Source organism: Cebidichthys violaceus, unplaced genomic scaffold (assembly GCF_023349555.1).
Source record: "Cebidichthys violaceus isolate CVI_PGR_0920_01 unplaced genomic scaffold, fCebVio1.0.p SCAF_20, whole genome shotgun sequence".
Classification (NCBI taxonomy): domain Eukaryota; kingdom Metazoa; phylum Chordata; class Actinopteri; order Perciformes; family Stichaeidae; genus Cebidichthys; species Cebidichthys violaceus.
Window position 1 is genome coordinate 11,978,863 of NW_027176373.1, and position 23,067 is coordinate 12,001,929.

Consider the following 23,067-nt stretch of genomic DNA (forward strand, 5'->3'; position numbering starts at 1 on the left):
GGATGCAGGTACTTTTAAACAAGTGAGGGAGGCGATAGCTTGTAAAGGTTTCAGGACACACATTAGGCTAGTTCGAAATGTTCTCTATATGGACTGACAACAATATAATGACTGCACGTGTGACGGACAGTGAAAGTAACTTTAACATGATTGTCTTGGCAAAACTGTTTTCTGGTGACATACTGGCGAAAGCGGCGCAGTGTGGCAACATGTTACTTGACATAGTAAATGTAATAATATTACCATCCAAATCCTATTAGTAAGTTTTTATATTACTTTTTCACTGCTTAAATATATTACTGTAACTCATTCCTTTTGTCACTCATTAACCCAACCCTGCTCCCTGCACTAGTGTCCGATACAACGGTGCTTCAGATGTTTCATCTTTTTTTTCCCTTGACATAAAATGTCAGACACAATTTTCTACATCACATTGGTGAGTTTTGCGTTAATAAATAATGTGGAGAGGCTATTTGTAGGGATTTCCATATTTCCTCCCATATTTTTTGCTTCTTTAGAGATCAAACGCACATCTTCCTCCAGTGCTGCCTTTTCTCTCTTTCACCAGTACAAACCCACGGTGGCCCTTTAGTAAATCATAATACTACAACAACATACACAATTTGATAGTTTAGTGCCTTAATATGGGCCCACAAATCTTTAGAAGTATCCCCATGAGTTTCCTTCCCTGTATTATCCCAGCAATGATTATTAACCATTAAAACGTCTGCTGAAGACAAATCTTAGTTTGATCTATTATCAGTCAACTAACCTTATATAATGTGGTAAGACATCCTCAGTGTCAGCTGTTACTGAACATGATGTACCCTCAGTTTAAAGAGTATTGCTTTCCATAGCCAATGATATAACTTTTAACCAATATTATAATATGATATGATATTTGTAGAATAGATGGTGTCACTGAAATGAAAGCAGACTAATATCTTCATAAAAGCAAATGTTTTAAACAGAAGTAAATAAATGGGCACGTCTGATTCAGTGGTATTGTAAATTATGTTGTGCTGAAGAGAGACACTCTGGGTTGTTTTGAACAGGCATCTAGTGGATGTGAGACTCCTAAAGAAAGGTTCTCATTTTATCAGTGCTTATGAGACTGGTCCTGTTAGGCAAACCTTGCTGCTCTTTCATGCCTTGCTCATATCACCATGGCAACACACCAGCCCCTGCAGGCGTCTGCCAAATTGACAGTGTAAAACAGAGCGCACACATCCACCCATTCATCCAACCCCCTCTCTTTCTTAAGCACAGAGACACCGGTTATATAGTTAATTAGTTTATGTATACGTATCATACGGATCATTCATCAACTGGTATTAACTGTCACGTGTAAGCTATACAGTCAATGATTGCTTTGTTCCTTTTTCAAGAGAAGTGCATTCCAATAGGTGTTGCTGACCAAAAGCCTTACAGGTTGAGATAGAATCAGGCGTAGGAGCAGGATCCGTGTAGGAGGATTTAATAGACCCTTACCTGCAGGGTATACAGGCATTTTCAACAATTGAGCTGTGATGTTAGAAAGCTGGAGATGACACACACTGTGACAGTTCAGCACTGTCTCTCTACATAAACACCATCCATGTACTTTCAGCACACCGCATGCATCACTAGATATGCTTTTTAGCATTACAAATCTATTATCTTTGACATTTTGCATTCAGATGAAAGAGCAGAAAATCAAATGTGGATAATTGACGTGACTAACATACAAAATTGCATGCAAAAATACAAAATAGGTGTCTGAAAAAATGTACTTTTGGATTTGATTCAGTGAACAGGAAATGAACAGCGTAAGCTTGTTTGAAGACATTTTTTTTCCAGACCTGTAAACTGTGAACAGATAGCCTGCAGACTGCTTGGTCTTTTTAATAGACACTCCCAAAGGATTATAGAATGCCCAAATGCTCTGAGGCTATGTATGATGCACTTGTCAGTCTCAGCTTGTTTTCAGGGCAGCAAATGTAAGTCATTTATAATTAAAATATGTTAGATTACAAAAGATTTAGCATCAGAGATACCAGAGGAAGTTGATTCTATTCTATTCAATACTATTTGGAATTATTCTTTTTCACTGATCTGATGTCTTGCATATTGAAACAGCTTGCCAAATGAAAATTTAATTTTAATTTTGATAACAAAATAAACTCCCAATTCATTGTAAATATTTGATCAAAATAATACCAGATAAATGAGGCTTCATGCTTGTGTTTATACACATTTTAGTTAAAATGTCATTTTTTTTTGCTGAATAAGAAGTAATACATGACAAAACAGTGATTATGTAATATGTTCCAGTGGATAATAACAGTGGCCAAGATAGATTTCCAACTATTATTGCACACAATGAACATGTAATACTTTATATTGTATACATACAAAAGAGATTATCATATATTTGGTCATAAGCAGTTGGTGGGGGCCCTGCCTTGCTAAAGATTGAAATGATCTATGCTCATTAACAGTCCCTGGTGCAGTCTAATTAGCATGTAATAGGACACCAAATCCAGCACAGGAGGCTTGTTATTTAAGGATAAAGCTCATCTCTCATTTGAATGCATTTTTCATAAGCTGCTCTAATTAAGTTTCATTAGCATTATTAATTAAACATGAAAAGCTTCTCATTTCCTCTGTATCTTGGCGTCTACTTCAAAACAGCACAGAGTGACATTTCTCATGGTAATGACAATCTCCATCATGATATCCTGTGCCTCAAAATATGATCCGTTCAATTCTTGAATACATGAGCGGAAAAACAACTCCAAAATGTCTGTTCATGATATGACTGTCTGAGTGCATCTCTATCCGTCTTTATCCTTGAGGTTCACCGCCCAGCTCGGTATGTCACACTTATTCATTATCGCTCAAACGCTGAAGTGCCATCATCCTTACCTTTACAAAGAAAAGCGTCTTGAAAGCATCTTGATTCTGTCGCCCGTGAATCATATAGAGTTACAGTTGTAGAGCCCATCTGGCGTGCTGGCAAAAGCTGGCCTTGGTTTCAGCAAACACATTTTTTTCCATGTCACTTTAAATGTGACTCGTTTTGCAGTTGATGTCAATCTTTGCCATCGATATGCAAACCAGCATTTTCAATTTGGCAACCAATTGGTCAAAATTACCTTTAAAAATAGCCTTACATAAATCCAACATGCACAAAAGGAAAGATGTCAGAGTTTTGCTGATCAAAAAAACTGCTATAATCTGAGGTTGTAGGGAAATTAATTTCGCAAACATGTGCGATGCTTCGCAGCATTGCTTTTTCAAATCATAATCAAGATTATACAGCACTGTTGTGCATTGACACAACACAAGATGTGTGCACATTGCCAACAGTTCCTATGGTGTCACCATGACTCCAAGGTTTGAATCACAAACCTCTGTTTTGCCCGAGTCCAGTGACTACGATATGGGCATTTTCCATTGAGGTTCAGTGATCAAAATCACTTGTGTTCTTTCCCTGATTCATTCTTCACCGTATGCAAAATGAGGCACAATTTGGATAACCCCATCAACTGAAGTTTGTCTATGACATGCAAATTAATTTGGTTGTAATTTTGCTGAACGAGTAACTGAAACATCTCTCTCTGTCTGCCTCTGTCTCTCTTTCTCTCTGCCTCATCATTATCAAAGTTGCTCATTATACTTAAGTCTTCATTGTACCTGTATTTCCATCAGTACCTTTAATTACAACAGTTCAGTCATGTCACACTAAACTTGAGGTTAATGCACTAAAACTTTGGAAAATACATTGTTTCTTTTAAAAAGCTTTCTCACTGCATTTGCACTTAAGAAAGTCGGCAAGAAAAGAAGGAAAGATTTAAAAGGGACAGCGGAACAAAGACAAGTGATTGGCACCGCATTGAATTTGTAGAGGCAAATGAACAAGCAAGGATATGTCTGGTCTGTCACTTTCATAGTGGAGACATGCACAAATGCCCCAGCAATTATCACTCTTAAAAAACTGCTATACTTTACTTCATATGTCTGTTAACATTTTCACAAGTCTTTCTCGCATAATTTTAGGCACAAATTACACAAACATCTTAATGCCTCATCTGTAGTCATTAAAAGGCATTAATCATTTTTCATTATAAGAAAATACACCATTCACTCCTTTATTTTAGCTTCTCCAGTCTGGATGTCTGGTATTTTGGGTGGCACTGATTACTTTCAACACTCTGGTATGTCTGAGTGAAGCTTTCTCTGATCTTTTAAGTGTATAAATGTGTAAGTGTGTAACCCGACAACCTCAGGACCCCCTTGGCCATTCTTTAGTCTAGACTAAAGACCAAAGACACTTCAGTATTTGCTTTCCAGGCCCTCAGGCTTTTAGAAGATCCTACCTGGTGAGCTTAAATTGGCGAGGTCAGTTCATATCATGGTTTCTTTGTTGAATGTCTGTGCACAGAGAAAACCTTTATAATATTTAATCATTTATGTTAAATTATTCTGTAACCATGTAATTTTGCGTTTACGGTTTAATGAATTGATTTATTTAAGAAACAAATGTAAAGCTTTTTTTTGAAAGTATAAATGGCGTCTTTAGCTTCAGGCTTCTGTGAGGTCATTTCCAATAGCTGGGCATATCTGAGAGCCTATTTTGCTAAAAGATGTTCTTGCAACTGCTACCGGTAACTGCCAGGTCTGCTACCGACTGATGCTCATCCCTGTATAGCCTACGAGTTTGTATCACACTCATAGTGGCAATGTAAAGCTAGGCTAGTTGCTAACTTAAGCACTGATTTCCACTTCTCCATGTTACTTACTAGGTCCAGATGTTGTGATGGTAAAATATCGAAACTGACTGCAGCAAGCAGTCCTGTGACCTCGGCACACTATTAGTTACCCCATGATAGGAATTATGACATGCAGCAATGCAGGGAGGGCTCAAATCACAGATGGGACTAACAAACAGTTAGCAACGTCGGCCCCCCCAGCTGGTTAACTGCCTGTGTGGCTGTTGGATATGATATTACAAACTATTTTTAGTGCCTGCCCACATATTACATAAATCAAAGGACCAGTAGCAACACTGTCAGTTGGAGCCAACAATTCACAAGCTTCAGAGATCAGAGATATAAGGGGTGCTGTCCCTGCAAATTGATGAAATCTACAATTACAATTTTCACCAAATAATTGTCAAAATAAACACAATCTCTATATATATATACACATATATATATATATATATATATATATATATACACATATATATATATATATACACATATATATATATATATATATATATATATATATATATACACATCAAATTTAAAGTATTTCAGTGGGCTGTGGCGCAGGGAACAGAGCTGGTGAAGGATCTTTTTTACTGTGTCTTCAGGCTTAAGTCAGCAGAAAAAACCTCACAGGACGTTGCACTAGCAAGTTGCGCATTATAACCTAAATATCAAGGCGTTCTGTACCAGGTACTCCTCTTTAAAAAAATAAATAGGTATGCCCTGCTTAAGCTTATGCAAGGGCACGCCTGGCCAGTCTTGAAATACAGTGCCCAATGCTTGGAGAAAGATGAATGCACCAAACGTTTAACCCATTAAGAGCAGTGATGCAGCAGTTTTCCACCCTAAGTGATAAAAACCCACTATTCTCTAAAGATAACATTGTGCTTCAATGCTAGTTGCACTTCAGTTGAACTTATAAAGTTGAAATCAGACAAACTGACTGGCTTGTTTACATGGTAGCTTCAGACATCATGATAATGCCCCCAGTCTTAGTCTTGGGTTTTTGAAGCAACATCCAATATTGCAGCGTGTGGAGATTTTTAGAATTGCTGTTCTAGATTGTTCTTGACAGTCAAATAAGAGTTATGTATCAACATGAATTCCTAAGTAAATGGGATACCACTTTAAATGAATAGTTTATATTTTATTATTTTTATGTCACATCATGTTGTCAAGTATTCCTAAAGGAAAAAGATACCCCAGTCCGTAAAATGAAAGAAATCCCAATGGTTAGTCTAATTAAAATTTGGAGGCCAGATGTTTTGCCTTCTCTCTTTTCCCTAACGTATTCTATTGGCAGCCTACAGCCTCTGTATTTTTCAAGAAGCTATTTGGATGCACAATAAAGAAAGAAAAATGTCTTTCATTTTCAGCCAGTGGATATTCTTATATAGACGTCAATTGCTGAATGTTTTTCATCCAAAAAGCCCTCCATGACCATGAGGGTATACACTGTTAAAGGTCTGCTCTCATATTGTGTATTTTTGCTTCGTTACCAACAAGGTCAAGACGAATGAAAACACTGGATTTGTTTCTTTTCTTTTGGATATCGGCCATTTTGGCTCCCATTGAGGAGAGGAAAACAATAATTTCTTTCAACGGTATTATTATATTATATATATTTACCAAGGTAGTTGTGTGTTGCAATTGGATCGCATTGATAACTGCTGTAGATTTGACATATATGGCTTTATAGGACTGACAGAGGAAATTCTAGTCATAAACCTCAGTACAAAGAATGATTACTTGCTCAAAAAAACCTGCCACTTTACTCTGTCTAGAGTCTAGACATCAACTGAAGTAGCACCGGCATTCAACTGGAAAATGAATTGCAAGTACAACTCTCGATGTATTACCAATGACATGGTTCCACAGGAAAAGTGTGGCTATCCATGGTGATACTGCGTTTACTGTTCAGTGTCTTGAAGATGATAATACTAAGATTGAAGCACCAAGACTTGAGACCAAATCAAGACCAGACCAGTGCAGGCCCCATGCCATGCTTAGGATACAATATGGAACATGCAAACCATATGCACTCCTCAAATTGATCTGAGAGATCCACATTCCCATAAAAGCCCTCACAGAAAAAAAAATGAAGATTCATCTCAATTCACCTCTTTTATAGCCATATTTACAGTATATGTGTGTTTGTATGAATGTACATGAGAAAGGTCTTGATAAAATAATCAAAAGGCACTGTAGAGGTGAATTGTATGTGAATTATTCTTTGTTTTCTATAAGCAACCACAGTAATGATGGTATCAAATAAATTAGACAATGCACTGCAATTTGGTGTTATCCCTGCAGCTGTGGTCTTGACCAGTTTTGATATAAAATCCAGAGTATTCTTTTTCTGAGACCGATACAAGACAGAGACTAGTCTACGCACACTCTGACCATGCACTCATTTCGCCAAGCTGCTAGCGTGACAGCTGTGAGCGCGACAATAGCAAAGTTCGCTGTTTACGTTCATATTGATAATTTTGGTGGAGTGGCTTCGGCGGGAGGCCTGAAAAGACTTGTGTTTCCCTTGAATTTATTATGATTATAGTTATTTATGCGTTCATGTGTTCATCACTTCAATGTTGCAGCTGATGAAGGTGGAGCTCATTTTAACTACTTTATTTGCTTAATGATTAGGCTTTATACTAATTAAAAATACATCATAGTATATTAGTTGATCTATATTTTGTGTTAATAATCTGAATCTGCAAAGATGCTTAACTAACTACTATTTTCAAATAAATGTGTGAAGTTAAAAGTACAATATTTCCCTCTGAGATGTACTTAGTTTTGTTCCACCTCTTTGAGGGTCCTGGGTCCACATACCATAGTCTCACAAAATCCTGGTTGGAAAACTGTGGGGTGTCAGCAACTTTTTGAGCTACTGCTGATACTTGGATACTTTTTTTGGTTGTATAACCTTTCAAATTTAGCTTACTCTTGCTAGTTTTTCAACATTACCAACACTAGCTTTCATTTTCTACGGGTTGACTTAATGTGTTAGATATCAGTGTCTATGGAATGCAGAAAACATGCACTTCACATCTTTGAATAACAATTGTTCTCGTCTGAACATTTTAATTAGTTTTATATTTGGAAGGCTAAAAGAATACAAATACAAACTAAACCTATCGACCTCGCTGCAAACTCGCTGCATGTTTCAGTAAGATGGTCGTTCATTGTGGCATGTGCTTCCAAAAGATATATGATTTTCACAGCTATAGTGTTATCTATGTAAAAATATATATCAATGTGCAAGACCTGTTGGTTTTTTATTCTTTTAAAAAGTTCTTTAGGATTCAAACCTAACCTGAGTTAGAGAAGAAAAACAGTTGGTGGCTTGATAGGTCAAGATCAAGTTTTTAAAACCAGAAAAAAAAGTTTAAAAAAAAGGAATGTGGCCTTTACCTGGCTACAATTAATTTTAATAAAGTTGAGTGGTTCAGCTTCAGTAATCATCAGATAATTAATTCACGCCTCAGCCAATATCCACATATAGCTAAGGCAATTAGTGGATGGAGCATTTTTAAAAGCAATGAACCAGTGACAGTCAACTTCTGTCACTGGTGGGTGAGGTCTAAGGCTGTTGTCGTTAAAGAAACACCTCCTCTACTTCTGTTGTACAGTGTCTGTGTGACAGGCTGACTGATAGTGACACACACACACACACATAGCCGCTGCAATTTTGTTGTCTGTTGCTCATTAAGTCAACTTTTAATAATTTGAAAATGATAAAAAAAAGAGTGATTTCCTGCTGTTGCCCTTGCCATAAGTTCTTTAGAGGCCTGAATCTGATTTTGAACATTATTAAACTCATAGTAAAGAGATTCCATTTTTCCAACATCTAATAATGGAACTAACAATACAGTTAATACAGAGGCATTTCACATGGCCACTGGAGTCTTTCGCCTTTAAACTCATATATTTTCCAGATATTTGAAAGTTTTATATGAAATGATACGTATATTGCACCACATGGAACTTTTACACATCAAATTGTCACTGTTATATTGAATTTAAAGCCATGGCATGTGGAAATCTTTAATATTAAAAGCATTTCAGTCCTATATTACTGAGTTGAATATAAAATGAAACGCATATACCTTTTTGTCCCAAGACCTTGCAATATCCCAACCTGTTTTCTCTTATTGTATTGTTTTATTTTAGGAGTGCTACCGTGCTCTATTTGTCTCGTTTGGGTCGGGCCAATATGAGCAAATAGACATCTACAGCGAGATGTCAAGTCTTTCAACCACATGATATACACTTGGACCTTTACTCCATCATCTTTTTAGGCTCTGCAGTTACCCAGTGAGAATCTAGCCAAGTGGATGAGACTGCACTTACATTAAATCTCATAGCTAAGAGCTCGGAAAACTCTGTCATTTTCTTACAATTGCATCAACTTGGAGATAAAACTCTTGAAACCTTTCCAGTGCCATTAGATTGAGTCTGTAATCAGCTGAATGCTTTGGCACAATACACAGTAAATAACTGAAAAAAAAAAATCAAGTTTGGAAAGTGAGATTCCACAGATCAACAATTCAATACCTCCCCTGATTCACACCGCAAACCTAGATGAATGCTACCTCTTGCTAATCCATTCCAATCTATAGAATTTATTTATGATTTTGTGCATACTTTAATCTTTTTAAAAAGCAAGCCCAAAATGCTAAGTAACTTAATTTGATGTCTCTTTCCCTCTCACACACACCCTCTCGTCCCTGCTTTCTTTATACCGTGTAGGGTTTGCAGCTGTGCTGTGCAGCAAATGACTGCAGGAGTGTTTAAAGCCTACTGTTTCCCTATCAGAAATATTATTGTTGCTGCTGTTGCGTGCCTAACTGTCAGGATGATGTGGATATAATCCCAACCCAGTGGCAAACATAAACAAAGAACAATAAAAAAAAAAAGGAAATCCACTGTAGCTTCTGGCATGTTCGAACACCCTTCAACCCTTGAAGAGAAATACTGACAGCCAGCACTGCTGCATATAATCTGGAATGCACTGCATACGATAAGGAGTGTGAGACATGGATACATGTTTACATGACAGTAACAGGATTACCTTCCCCTACAGTGCAATATACTCATTCAGTTTGAATATTAATTAAAAAAAATATATCATATTCATTAGTGGCTCTTTTGAAGTCCGGTTTTGTGAGAATGGAGGAAGTGTTTCCAAAGCACGTTTTCCCAAGTTAAGATATTGCAGCTCCTACAAGAGGGAGGAGTGATGCGGATCCTCCCACCTCTTAAGACTCCCTGCTTCCTCGAGAACCCATTCTGTTAATTAACCAAACCACATGGGGCCAAGTATAAGTCCAAATGCTCACTTGTTTTGATTTAAGTTCACTGTATGCTCTCCCGGTGAGTAAAAGCAAGAAGCCGAGGCTGTGCATAGAATAAATCTGACACATACCTGTGTGTGTGTGTGTGTGTGTGTGTGTGTGTGTGTGTGTGTGTGTGTGTGTGTGTGTGTGGGATGCTCAGGGGAGTTGAGGGTCAGACCTCGTAGGAGTAAGTGTGCCGCTCCAAATATAGCCTTAATATAAACACCATTGTCTTCCTCCTCCTTTGTCACCTTACTGACTGTCTCTTTCTTTTAATTACACATCAGTGCCTATCTTACTGCTAAGCTCCGCACCTTTCTCATGTATGATATTGTTTGGAAAAGATAAACAAGTGTTCATGAGGGGAAGTGATAACCGGAATGGACAGCTGCTGGTGGAAATATTAGCGGGTAAATCGTTCAGCCTTTGTAACTGCCAATCAGAAACACAGACCGAGCTACATCATGACAGATATGACAGTGAGTTGTCCATGTGGTGCTGACAGTTTTATAAACACACCTCTTTATACATCTCCTCAGATGCCAGGGCCATTAGGAAATCAGTTGTCCATTAACATGGTTCTGCCAGAGAGTGATGTTTTTTTCCTATTTGTTATTGGTGTGAAAAAATCAGAATCACCAGATTGAAAAGAGATGTAAGATGATAGGACATGCAAACTTTAACTACCTCTGATACATGTTAAAAATAAAAGTAGGCGTTTGGATAGAAACTGTAGACAGTATAGCATATAGTAGAGTATATAGTAGAGTCTAGTATATGCCCTGTTTAAGGCAAAATGTATTGTATTGTTTTTTACATGGTCAACATGTTCATTAAGGTTTACAAAGCTGCTACCATTATACTGTAAATAATCATCAATTCCTACTCTCCTCACCAAGTGCAGCCTTAAGTTTTGTAATTAATTATTGATACCAAAATAAAGATCTTAAACGTGCAGGATTCAGAGAATCAATATAGCAGCAAACAACTATTTTCTATGTAAAGACATCACAGAAATGTCTACCTGAGCAGAGAATGAAGTCACTCTCCCTCTGTGTGTGTTGTTACCCGAGCTTCTCCTTGCTTTGTTGACATAGCTGGGACCTCCGGTTCCCTCAGGCAACACTGTTAGCTCTGTCAGCACCGTTAGCTGCGAGCCGCCGCCTCAACCGTAGCCATGTAGGGAGCCGTAGTTATAGAAATCCTCCCAATCTGGTAATAGCGCCTTTTAAGGCATGCTTATAAATCCATTTTACAATTCAGTTCTCCAATTTTTTAGCCTTCCACCGCTTGGATTAGCAGAAGATTTAAACTATTATGTTGACCTCTCGGCTGCTCGCCTTCCAACTAGTTTTCACACACTCAGTCACAGCACATATCTGTTTAGGTGTTAGAGTTTACTCAATATGTGGATGTGTTTTTTATTTAATCATATATCAATAGTAATTTACATTTTTAAACTAGTTGAAGTACTCTACAATCGTTCCACATAACCTCTGGCAACAGTGAAAGTACGCCATGGGGTAAAATAGATAGATAGATAGATAGATAGATAGATAGATAGATAGATAGTAACTTTATTGATCCCGCAAGGGGAAATTATTTTGTTGCAAGCAGCAATAGGTTACAGTAAAAATCTTAATATAATACAAAAAATGCACATGTCAATACACAATATATACAATTATAATAACAGAGTAAAGATATTAGATAAAGAATGCACACTATACACAATGAAATAGAATAAGCATGTCAGCATGTCTCATTTGAGTTCATCCATAAACTTGCATTTTTTTGCAAATTATCAGTGTATACATTATTCCCCGACTCCCATTACTGAATTAATGCCTGTATTCAGAAATATTATATGATTACATATTATTTTCAATTTGTATAGATTCACAACTAAATGGAAACCTAATTTCAGTAGTGATGAAAACGATTTACTAATCAGATTTAAAGTACATCAGTGCCAACTTTGCTTCACAAACTGCTGACTCAGTGTTGCTGGGCTTTGCCTCGGGGCTGAGCAGTTCAACAATAAAGTTTCCGTTTCGCCTCACTGCTCCTTCTATCCCTCGGTTGAACCATCTGTAACTGCTCCAGCTCCACAAGTGGATGTGCCACAAATTTTAAGGCAACATGTTTTCAATGTCTGTTTCTCTTCATAGCTTTGGATGATCCTGTGCATCCCAGACTTTAGTCGCTTAAGAGTGAATCCACGACAAATCACATATGACAGAAAGGTGCTTGATTGCCTGTGGGCTTAAATGCTGTTTTACGTCTGGCCACACCCCGTGATGTCACAGTGGGTGTTTTTTAATCAGCTGTCAAAGGCAAAACACCCACTGTGATATCACTGGCTGGGATGTGACCAGAGGTAAGGCTTTCATTAACATTTGTACCTATAGAGAGCAGTGCAGCAGCAGAGTTTTCTTTGCCCATTTTTCATTCCGTGAGGATTTTTGCTTTGACTTTTGCTTTTATTCTTTTTACATTTTTGTACTTGTTTTCCTCTCTTTAGATGTATCCCCATTCGGGTTACATACAGTATGCGTGTGTGTGTGTGTGTGTGTGTGTGTGTGTGTGTGTGTGTGTGTGTGTATCTTTGTGTCTGTCTGTTGTGATGTCTGTGTCACCCTTCTCTCTGTGTACATCCCCTGTTTGTGGGGGAGGATAGGTCCTCCAGGTGTGGTATGTGATAAGAGAATAGATGTAAATGTATACAGATCACATACACTCGCTGTGTTGTTGTGTGCGGCAGTAGCTAACAGACCATGAGCTTAGAACATTCTGTCTGCCTACAGAGTACTCAAGCATGCTGAGCTTCAAAGTTTTCAGCATGAATTGACATAAACGAAGATTGGCATTTTTTTTTTTTTAACTAAAACTTGCCAAACGCTTAATTGGTGCTTGTTGAATGTGTTTCTACGACTCAATCAGACTTGGAAAAATCTGTTCCTCATCAAAGCATGAGGCTGTAATATTCAAGGCACTGGCCACAGATAGTGTGCTGGCCACATTCTGCATGCGGGGCAGACTCTTTTGGGGATTTTGGGAGAGTTTGAGGGCATTCTCTGGCTTTGTTCTGATGCACCAATTACCCTCGCCTTGTCCTCATTTTACCTCTATCATATTCAAATATGGCCACAAGAAAAAGGTCAGTGGGAATCAAACAGGCCTGCGCTCTTTAAAGTGACTAAAGACATCAAATGAAGCAGTATTTCAGCCCACACTCGGTTACACCTGAAACAAACACGCTGTTCAAACATGGCCTCAGTCCGTCTGTGCCGTTTGGTTTTAGAAACGCACAGATTTCAATAAATTAATTCTATGAATGCCACGCCGCTTTAAAGCTAATAAGTTGACAACACATGCCAGTTTAAGTGTAGTATCCTGAAACACTGCCTTATGTTAACATTTTTTATCAAACTAAAAAAAGCCTGAGAGAAGTCAACTAAACGGAAACGATTATCAAACTTAATTTCTGATAACTGACAAGATGCATGCATTTAAATTGCTTGCAATCCCATAAATGTGGCTTTGAAACATTTAAATAAAATGACTTGGCTGAAGTGATTGGTCACTCCCTGTTGGAACATTGACTCACCAACTTTCCTAATTATATGATATTATCTGTTATTGGTAGTGTAGAAATGTTATATTCTGTGCTCTAACGTTGTTTCCCCTCTCTCTGTACCTGCTCTCTCCTCAGAAGACTTATGGGCCACCTGTGAAAATACTTAAACGTTATTAGTATGGCTGCTGAAGAGCAGCCGTGGCAGTGGCAGTGCGTGGGCGGGAGCTCTAATATGATTGGCTCAGGGACACTGTAAGCCTGAGTGGCAGCCCTTAATGGGAGCCCTGGAGAGGTAACCCAACAGCTGTGTGTTTGCAGCTAATGAGAGATGGGGGAGGAGTAAAGGATCACAGGCTGGAAACACTCTGATAAACTCTTGCCTCAGAATGGCTGGGGAAGATAGGCAATCAAGTTTTCTCCGGAGGCGATTGCTTAAGGCTTGCTTTCCTTTGTGACAAAACCCGCGGTTGACTCATTGCTCCTGGTCCATTGCTTGTGCTTAAGCAGCTATGATCACTGACATCAGTGTTGTGGAAGAAAGGAAGGGAACAACTGTGGCGTGGGATGGATCTCGCTCCCTGCTGAGCCATGCTGATTTATAGCCCAGAGCAAAAGCATTGTTTAGTTGTTTTTTTTAATTACATTGCTGCAGGTTTACCAGATGATGTTAGACACTACATTATTACAATAAACAGCAACAGCACTTTTCCATTGACTACACTGGGGGGGGGGGGGGGCAACATTATAATATGCATTACCCCAAAATCAAGCAAAAGTTATCATTGAATTCTCCTAATTTCCTGTATTATTCCCCTTCCTTATTATAACCGCCTGAGGGTGGCGCCAGATGCATAAATAGTGTCCAAACCGGCTTCCATTTTAGGCCGTTCATTTTGCTACATGGAATACATATCAACAAGTAAACTGTCCGTGCGGACTACCTGTTACATCAAAAAACAATTTTTGTACAATCGGTGCATTTTGTATCAACAGAAGCAGCTGTCGTGTTGCAGCGAGAGCTAAAAAGGAGTGCAACACATGCAGTGAGTGACTGGCTCACTCTATAAGGTGCACCCCCCCCATATGAGGTGACCCAGTTTGATGAGATCTCAAACTGTCGGAATCACACAATTTCCTGGTGGGCAGCCCAGGCATAATGTGATGTTGAGTGTGAAGTTGCTGTGTGCTGCGGTGGATGGGAGCCCCACCTCCTCCCACGCTCCGATGAGTGGAGAGAGCGAGAGAGAGATAGAGAGAGAGGGGGGGGAGCAACGTAACCCACCCACAGTATCTCACCACTTGCTCTCTGGAAATGCTTCAGACGGGCTCCTTGTTTAGGGACCGGTTAGCTATTCAGTTTGACGTTACAAGAATGACATTTATGTTGCCGCCGCTTGGACATCCCGTGCGCCCTTAAGAGCGCGTTTCTAGCCCACTTCCATCAGGGGAAGCGCTCGAGAAACTTGGACCAAAGGGGATGCGCCAACGAGCACATTTCTTGGCAGGGATCAGTTGTTGAGGAGGAATTCGGAAATGGCACACAGTTGGGTATCCCTGTGGAATGAGACTCATCGTTTTCCGGCTCTCTCATAAAAACACAAAACAGCTCACAACTTCTCATATTTTTCACGGACACAAAACCTGTATCTGTTCGGCGAGACCGACGGACGACGGGGTGGACACAGAAACCTGAATATCTTTTGATGCGGAAAGTTGCAAATGCTGTGAGCGGATTTTTTTTTTTTCTCGCGGCTGCTAAAGTTATTTTGACGCCGGCACCGCAGCAGAGGTTTGAGGGTTAGACACCTGCCTCTGGGATCACCGGCGGACACATATCAGCTGTCGGACGGACGCCACGAGCGCTCCTAGAGAAGTCTCCGGCTCAGGTACCCAAAAAATGACCGAAAGATTACCCCCCCAAGAAAGTTGTTTTGATTGATCGACGTTGTCGGTGATTTGTGTCGCGAAGTTTCTTCCGGAAAAAAGATTTCAGACTTGGAAGTGGCGTCTAACAACATACAGGCCGTGGTCCTAATAGACTGTTTATAGCCTACAACAAGTTGTCCGCGATGCACTTAACGGCAGGCAAGCCGACGGAGCAGCGGCTCGGTGTTACAGGTTGAACGGACACAGTGATAGAAAGGCACATATGTCGCCCACAGTAATGACGCGCCCCGTGATTTGATAAGACGATGCATCGCAATTAAAAACACACCCGAGCGGAGTTCTCGCCTCCGTGAGTCGTTATTAAGTCTGCATATCTACAGTTATAAGTGCATACGCTTCAATCTGATGTATTCTGGCGATCGGATAATTGCATCTCATAATACCATTACGATTCTGTGAAGCATAAAATGTGATCCATTCGTATCATCCCTTCCTCGCCATTTCTTTTATACTAGCCGCAAATATCACACTAATTGCCTTCATTAGTGGATCTTTGTTTGGAGCGGTTTACTCACGCGTAACGATTACAAAAATATATTTTTTGCGCAAATATTTCTGACGTATTGCCTGCCGTGTTAATAACTATTCGTCAGTGTTGGGAAGATGGAAAGATTCGCCCAAATAATTGGAGGGGTTAAAAAAAAACAAAAAAACCCACCTTTGATCAGCGCATCCGCACGGGTAATCTCCCCCTCCTCTCCAGCAAGAGTCTGGGGTGTTGTTTCTCTCCGCTCCACCGACCACCGGGCACATTTTAATAGTCTGCTCCACGTCGTCACGTTGGTCGAAGTTCCCACACATACTGTGGGCTACAAGGCCATCAAAACAGGCCTAATAACACGGATATACCCCGAATACATAAACCTGAGGAATGTGATGATGATCTGCCAGTGCTTATCCATCCATCTATCTTTACATCTATACAATGATGAATGAGAGCAAAAGGAAAGGCTTTAAGTTTAATTCCCTCTATTTTTTTCACTTTAATAATTGTATTCACTTGCCATAACGATAAATGGTGAACTTTACACGTTCTCTGCTCTCCTCTGAATACCGTGCAATTACTCGCAGTGTGTCATGTAATAGAGTTGCTGAAGGAAGGCTACCTGTTTGCCATCATCGAAAGGGCTTAAGCGTGGCTTTCTGACATTACTGCATGCGCTTGAGGAAATCTGGTTTGAGACACAAGCACAGACCAACAAGGACTATAAAGTTCACAAAAACCAGTGAACGTTGAACAATGTGTGATTGCTGCCGCTTGTTGTGGTGGTATGAGTGTTTTTGTCTGGATCAGCCTTTGTGAATAGCCAAACACTCCTGCCCCTCAGCAAGTGTTTCCCACCAAAGGCCATAGCTCTCTCATTACCAGCAGCCAGGTTTACTGTCTCTAGATGTGTGCAGAGTAAGATTTTGCTGTAAATTCTATTGGTGGACCAGCTGTAGGGAGGCCTAAGCTTTGCTACTACCCATCATAAATCACGCTGGTGGGAGGGTAATGGGTTTTTACCTGTTCTACTAGCTAAAGGCGCAGAGTCAGCCAATATATCAAATCACCCCGGTTGAGAAAATCATTACATCACCCGCTATCTTTCCACACTCTAGCAAAGCAGTGGAGATCACATCTTATAGCACATTCATGAGCTTGATTTGTACAGAGTAACAGGTGAAAATGCAGGCTTTGCAGAGGAACAATAGGATGGTGGTGCTGCTGGGTTATAATCTTCACTGATTACTAGGAATGACTTTTACCCCAGACACAACCCCAAGCCTTTGACATATTATTAATATACAATTATACCTCAGTTGATTCGACACGTGAGTCATCCCTGCTGGACCTGTGGAGCGGTCAACTTAAAGAGCAAGTGTCACCCAGTCAGTCACTCTGTTGACTCAGTCGGTAGATAGTCTGTCTCTATGGTAACCAGGACAGGCGCACATGCTCTGCAACACAATTATATTTTTTCATTTTTTCCATATCTTTTTTCAAATTAATTATAACGCTCACATGTGCCATGCTGCTTTATCTTCCTTTACTTCATCTTCTTCTTCAAGTCAAATATCTGTTGCATCTTTTATTTAAAAAATGATAAAAAGCAACACTTTTGATCGCCTTCAATAATTGGAAATTATTTGACTTTTAAAAAAAAAAAGTGAAATGTTCCTGTCACATAGAGGAAATAATGATGATAGATTGATGATCTTATTCAATTTGGTGATAAATAACTGATTAAATACAGGATGATCGTAACAGAACACACTTTTAATATTTTTGACTTAATACTGCTTTGTTATTTTACCCGTATTTATCAAATGTATCTCCTCAAGGATTTATGTCCATCCACTCTCAGTCCTTTCATTTCTATGTTTCTCACCCTATATTTTCCCTTATAATCATTAACATTAGTAATTGATATAATATAAAAACAAGATCTCTCTGAATATGGAACGGGTTGTGCCCAACAACTTTTTTTTTCCACAAAATGAAAATCATAACACTTAGCATGGAGTGAAACGTTAACCTTCCTCCCAAATATGAAATGTCAACATTCCCGAGACAGTTTGACACCTGCCTGTGGTGCCAGAGGTTTTTTGGCAAAACACATGAAGAGCTGTTTTAAGATTTTGACTTCAACTGTTTTTGATGTCAGAGCGAATGAAAATGATCCTACCGTGGGCGCAGATATTTCTGCATTTTCCACCGACCAACATGCAAACAAACTCCAGGTGGTGGAGGAGTGGGTTTTTCGGGGTTTGTAAGCCAGGATGGTACAACTTTTCCAGATTCCTTTGTTACTGCTGGGTTCAGCACCCCTGGCCTCATTAAGGCATGAAGCTGGATCCCCTCTAGGGAATGAGTGCAACCGTGGAAGGTTGATCGTAGACATGCAGAAGTTGAAATGCTCTCTTCAACCGTGGGGGTCAGCTGGGTGGTGCACTGTGGGAGGGCTCCAGGTGAGACTCAATCAGACCTCACAGTTTGACTGATGTTTAGCTGCCAGAGAAGTCTCTCGCCTTCTCTGTGAGGAGCAGAGCAGCAGCACTGGCACTGAGCCTTTAGGGAGAGGTGGAGGGACGGAGGATTGCAGGCAGTTACTAGGAGGCATTTGGGAGTCCGCTGTCATTCGAAACGGCATTGGAGGAAATGGGTAGATCCAGCATCCGCTGGTGAAATCCAAGTCTCCTCTCTGTTTCTTTTTGAAGTTGTTGCAACTGTTCCAATATTCTCATTGTGAATGCTTTTTGCTCCTTGCTCTGTCCTCTTTTGCATATTTTGTTTTTTTGAACAAAGCAAATCCTATTTCTTTTCATTATTTAAAGGTTATGGTTGTATAAATAAAGATAAAGTATACTCCTGCACTTCTTTGATCAGAAATGTGTGTATTTGTTGTAGAGAGAAGTGTGCAAGACAGTTTTTAAAACTTACATTTCACACAATATATTATTATAGTATATATTTATATATATTCTTTGCATAATGTGTTCCTTTTTAACATTGCTGTTAGGATTGCTGTTAAAAAATTTGCAAAGAATATGGATATAAGTGGTCGTAAATATATTTTATTTACCCTTAGCTTGGACAGTCATGCGGTCGTATCTCAATCGCAACACTTCTACATTTCAGTGAAACTTCGAGAAGTGACAACAGACTCCCAAGTGACACAGTGGGCGGGGGTGAGAATCACTTCCCCTGCTCTCTTAGAGCCACTCTTATCTATAGAGGTCAATGGCAGGTGAAGGGGTTCGCTTGGGTGAGTTTTTCCTGCAGCTTGTGAGTCTGTGGGGTGATGGCCATGCTGAGAATGAGTCATGAAACACAGACTCTCCAGTCCAGTCTTGTACTGAGATCTTGCACCCCCCGATGGTCTTAATAAGCTGGGTTTTGGCCAGGAAGTGATCTGTACGCGTGACAGACCTGCTCTGTCACGTGTACTTCCTAGGGGTCTGAAACTCCATTGCTGAGCAGTTTTGCCTCGACTTCATTCTTTGTGGCAAAGCTAAACATCATCGGTGATGTAACAAATGGGAGACCCATCAGGCAGTTTGAAACCGTCTTTGAAGGTCCACCTTCACACTGTGGTACAGGCTGCCTTCAGTTTTTCTCTATGTTGGAACCATCTGGACCATTGCATGATCACAGCGTGAGGCAATGTGCTGAATGCTGCTTCTCTGGTAGAGTTAAAGTTCTCTCCGCAGTAAGACAGTGAACGCCTTGATTGTATTTGGAAAGATATTTCTTCAGAATATTTGTTGCTCCTCCATAGGTGTCTGCCGCAATGTGTTTGCTGGTTTGTCTTATTTGTGCAGGATGCATTTTGCAGCACACGGCGCTTAAGGGAATAACAGTATGGGCTCATGAGGCCGTACGTAGCCCTGATAGCTCTGAGTTAAGGATGTACAGTGTGCACTGCACTCACACAACTTGAAGTACTGCAGGGGTGACCCAAACATTAGCAAGCTCTAAGTTGTCCTGTGGCATCGCTACCACAAAGTACCTGATTTTTTTTAGTTATAATGGGTAGAGCTTCTGCAGTCATCCTCTCAGTTTAACACCACTGTGCTGCCAGAGCTCTCGGGTGTTGACAGGGTGAGTTTCAATAGATAAAAAGGATTTAACTTTCTCAGCCTCGCACTTTCACGAAGATTTCTGTGTTTCGATGCCTGATCCAGTTCTAGCATCTGCACCCACACTGGCATTCTGTTTGCAAAATGCAGTCCTTACAGAAGCTGTGGTTAGAGTGGTCGACCAGAACTGTAATGTGACGGACACATTTGAACACCCTGGAAGAACTAACTTATTGTACCTCCCTTTGATTTTATGCTGAGTTATGTATCGCGATCTGCCTGAATCAGCTTGTAGTCTTGTGGGTCTACCACACCATCTGGGGTGGCAGATGATAACCAAGTTTTTTCAGAGAAAAAGTGCTGAGATGCAGGAAATGTCACGCCTAGTTGTGTTCAGCAGTTCTAATTCATCTGTTTTGCCGCTCAGGTAGTGCACTATGGTGAGACTTGCACTAGCCCAGTAGTGAACTAAATATGAGCACTCGTTCCTCTTCGCCTCCACCTCAGAGTGTTTTGATTTAAGGGAAAAAAGAGGAAAAAAAAGACAACGGTTGCTGTCAAGCTTTTGATGAAATATTTGTGAGATAGCTGAGAAATGTGAGATGGAAGCCCGAAGGCGTGGTGTCAATAATATTCAACCGATAAGAGACTCTCACTGAGTGATGGCAGAACGCTTGTTTCACAAACAACATGAATTTTAACGTCAATGTAAACAAAGGAAAAAGAGCACCAATTCGCCGTGGCTGCCAGGCACGGTGCCATCTGGAAGACAGGCATGAGGCCAACTGGAAGACATTAAGTCATGAGTGTCATCAACCATAACAATCATGTCACTATCAAAGCACGCCTGTTCATTCTAGAAGTGGCTGTAATGGCAGGGGGGGGGACAGTTACAGCCAAACAAAACATTATGACATTAATTGTGGTTTTCATTTTGAAATGGCCATTTTGTCAAATTAAATTCAACAGTGATTTTTTTTTTTTTAGGAGACGGAGAAAAGATGATGCTAGTGTCAAGAAAGCTAAAGCATATATCATGTGACGGTAACATTATAGACTTGTTCATATAAGTTTATTTTGTAAAAGTATGATCATGTTGAATAAATGACAATGTAAATGTATGCATACCTTTTTACAAGCTCTTGTGTTTAAGCAGGGTTTGTAACATGAACAATATACAATTTGATTAGAACAACCTTAACTTTATAATTATTCTGCAAAGTATGATGTTTTGAATTGAACTGTCAGCTGTAGGTATAAGAAATGCATTTTGGAATGTACCCGCTGATTATGTTTTTACTCCTGCTTGCCTATTTTTTCCCTGTACACATGGACACACAAAATGTGCACTCACCGTTCACGCCACATTGACTCGAGGCTCCCCCTGCAAATGTAAAAAAGGGACACATCGATAACCGAGCAATTAGTGCATCAATAACCCGCACTTCCAATTTTAATGTATTCAAAAGAAATTGGATTTCTCATTGGATTTCTGTATATTTGTGTTCTGCTGTCTCGCTTAATACACATTTGCCTTGCTCCTCTCCGGAACATTGTTTCCTGTGAGGAGATGCAAAATGTAGTTATTTGAGCTCAGTATCGCACAATTTGACCATGTTCATCTTTCTCACAAGCACACAAACTAAGGCTGCGCTGATCTCACTTATTTTCCCCTGAGGGTCCCTCAGGCTACCAGCCAAGATTAGATCCAGTACCTGTACTCTTTTTTTTTTTTTCGTCTTCTATTTAAGTTTCTTCTATCTTTAAGGTAACACAATGCTTCAACTACACATCACTTTTTGACAAAAAATGGAGATGTTGTAGACACACAAACTGGTAAAATATTGCCACCAATACGTTTTTCAGAGCACTGGACCTTGATACTTAACCTCAACGTCTGCTCTCATTTCAATTACCAATAGAACTCTACACACACACACACACACACACACACACACACACACACACACACACACACACACACACACACACACACACACACAGAGAGGAAATAATTGTAGTCTAAAATCATTGTAGCATGAAAAAAAGACTTCTTTAGCTAGAGGGAATACAGATCAAAGCAGACACTAAAGTAATGGGTCGTAATTACAGAGTTGAAAGGTTCAAAATCAAACATAATGATTACAGTGTTTTAGCTAGCCAGTAGCAATGGAACAAGGATGGAAATTTCTGCATTGGGCATTGTTTCAAGCTGCGTGTAATAATAATGGCTAAGTTGCACAATCTGCGTGATGATCTCATTGCCTCCGCAACCTTTAGCGTGCAAGCGATTGGTGTTTGAGGCCTCTCCAGCAATGAAATAGATCAGTCTGACTTTGGACACTATCTTGGCAGGTTTCGTAAGGATTCATGTTGGAGGGTGTGTTTTATGCAGGTTACTTTTGAGCTGCTTTGCTTTACCAGTCAATGTCTAGTAGTGTAATACCAAAATAATGAGTCTCTTGGGCAATCTGATTTTGTATTACTCTTTTACTTGATTACGCAGCTGAAATGATGCAATCCACACCGGCCCTTTAAATTTGTTTTGTGTCTAAGCTCACAAGATACAATTTCTTGTTCCTACAATAATTTCTACATAAAATTGGTAAAGCTGAGACACTCATTTGAAGCATATTGAAGCCCTGGGAACGAAAAGAATCTAAGCCGGAGAAATTGTTATGATTGCACTTTAAAAAAAAAATGCCTTTTTTCCCTGTGTTTTTATTGTTGTCTAATTATTATATTGTGCTTCTAGACCTGCTGCTTTTGGTACTACTTATTATCAATGAGATCCATGTATCTCTCCAGTCTGACTTGTTGATATGAGTTCTGTGTTTTCTTTTTAATAAGAGTTCAGCAATTGTTGCCTATGGAGCTC

At 39.7% G+C, this 23,067-nt stretch overlaps 1 protein-coding gene across 1 annotated transcript in view; it reads left to right on the forward strand.

Annotated features, from left to right (window-relative positions):
* Positions 1-15,004: 15,004 nt before the first annotated feature.
* The window catches only part of pcdh1a (protocadherin 1a), an 81,449-nt gene continuing 73,386 nt past the window's right edge, over positions 15,005-23,067 (forward strand). The window contains exon 1 of the mRNA XM_068716403.1: positions 15,005-15,565. The gene's annotated coding sequence lies outside the window, so the exon portion shown is untranslated. The remainder of the gene's footprint in view (positions 15,566-23,067) is intronic.